At 40.6% G+C, this 2,229-nt stretch overlaps 1 non-coding gene across 1 annotated transcript; it reads left to right on the forward strand.

Annotated features, from left to right (window-relative positions):
- Positions 1 to 87, forward strand: TRNASTOP-UCA (transfer RNA opal suppressor (anticodon UCA)). The gene has a single exon. It is a non-coding gene; the product is annotated as a tRNA-Sec (tRNA).
- Positions 88 to 2,229: the final 2,142 nt, after the last annotated feature.

Here is a 2,229-nt window from a genome sequence, read left to right on the forward strand (position 1 = left end):
GCCCGGATGAACCTCAGTGGTCTGGGGTGCAGGCTTCAAACCTGTAGCTGTCTAGCGACAGAGTGGTTCAATTCCACCTTCTGTGCGAGGCAGCATTTGTGATGGGCTGCCCATTGTCAAGGTAACTGATACATAAGTTTTTTGTCAATTCTGTTTATGTTCACAACTTGTAGAAGACAATATTTGGTAACTACATTTTCAGCAGCCCAGCCGACACGTATTTTCTTCTCTGTTTTCAAGGCCACGTCACCATTTAAGAACAAAGAGTATCCGAGAGAATTACTTGTTAAATAGTAGCCAGCGCTCTGAGGAGCGATTCACCTGGGCACCCCAGCAAGTCATGAAAGGAAGGGTATGCATTAAAGACAGTGTAGATTGGAGAATCTGACATTAATAATGTGAGAGATTGGGAAGAGATAGTGTCCGATACTAATGAAATGAAGGCAGTGACGTTCATCAATGGAATGAGGGTATCACCTTTGACAATATCAAAGTAAATGGTCATCTATCTGCTCCCATAGATGCCCCCAGTACTGGGGAAGGACCACTGAATCCCATCCTCAGTCCATGGAGTAGGAACTTTACTTCTTTGTTGCAGACTTTACTCACAGATCTTGGAGTCTCACAATCTTTCTGTGCACCCAATATAAACAAATGAATAAATAAATACATGAATACATATGTATAATGAAGCCTGCAAAATGAATTTGCCTCTAGGCTATCCCATGTTCAGGGCCAGATAATGGACTCTGAGGCCCAACGACATAAAACGATATCCTCAGGATTATACCATTCCATCACATTTGGAAACTAGGATTATATAGACCTTTTGTACAACAAAAATCTAACCTCCTTACCTCGTCCTCTCATCTGGAGTGATCCAGTAGAGCAAAAAACATGTTGCAGCATAACCTGATTAATAGAGTGTTTTAAGTCAACCCCAGTATATGTCTACCCATTTCCCGGCAAAGGGGAAAAAACTGCCACACAATTTATGTTAAAGTGTCTTGGCCTTTTCTTTCCACAAGTCGTTTTGAGGTGTCTTGGACTTTCCTTTCCATGAGTCATGTTGTGGTGTCTTGGTTTTTCCTTTCCATGAGTCATGTTGTGGTGTCTTGGCTTTCCTTTACACAAGTCATGTTGTGGTGTCTTCGGCTTTCTTTTACACAAGTTATGTTGTGGTGCCATGGCTTTCCTTTACACAAGTCATGTTGTGGTGTCTTGGCTTGCCTTTTCATGAGTCACGATGTGGTGTCTTGGCTTTCCTTTACACGAGTCATGTTGTGGTGTCTTGACTTTCCTTTACACAAGTCATGTTGTGGTGTCTTGGCTTTCCTTTACACAAGTCATGTTTGGTTTTCATGAACTATCCTTTACACAAGTCATATTATGGTGTCTTGGTCGTTCCATTACAGCATTCATGTTGTGTTGTCTTGGACTTTCCTTATCACAAATCATGGTGTTTCCTTTACCCGAGTCATGTTTTGTTGTCTTGGACTTTCCTTTACACGAGCCATGCTGTGGTGTCTTCAGCTTTCCATGAGTTATGTTGCGGTATCTTGGACTTTCCTTTACACAATTCATGTTGTGGTGTCTTGGCTTTCCTTGACATGAGTCATGTTGTGTTGTCTTGATCTTCCTTTTACACAATTCATGTTGTGGTGTCTTGGCTTTCTTTTACGCAATTCATGTTGTGGTGTTTTGCCTTTCCTTTACACAAGTCATGTTGTGGTGTTTTGGCTTTCCTTTACACAAGTCATGTTGTGGTGTTTTGGCTTTCCTTTACACAAGTCATATTTTGGTGTCTTGCTCTTTCCGTTCAAGGAGTCAGAGAGAGTGAGAGAACAGAGTAAGGCTTTAATAATGTCTGTTTATTCTGTGTTCTGTAAACTCAAATCAGCATGGCCTTTCCTTTTCTATTGTTGTTAACGCTGACATTAGCAATGATTTATCTGAACTTTGTCCATATTATAAGAAAGGGTGGCAGCAAGTCTCGTTTACCCAGAAATCCTGTCTCAGTTTTGCATACAATCAAAGGTTCATATTCTGAACTTTTGACTAAATCAGTGCATGAAAATAAAGACAAATCAAAAATAGAGCTGAGCCCAGAACTTCAATAAATAGTGGACATTGATAGCTAGGCGGATTATACATTTTGGCTCGCACCCTACCTGTAAAAGCGTATGTATTCTTGTGATATACATACCTGTTTTGCTATAATGATTCTTT

Source organism: Lissotriton vulgaris, chromosome 5 (assembly GCF_964263255.1).
Source record: "Lissotriton vulgaris chromosome 5, aLisVul1.2, whole genome shotgun sequence".
Taxonomy (NCBI): Eukaryota; Metazoa; Chordata; class Amphibia; order Caudata; family Salamandridae; genus Lissotriton; species Lissotriton vulgaris.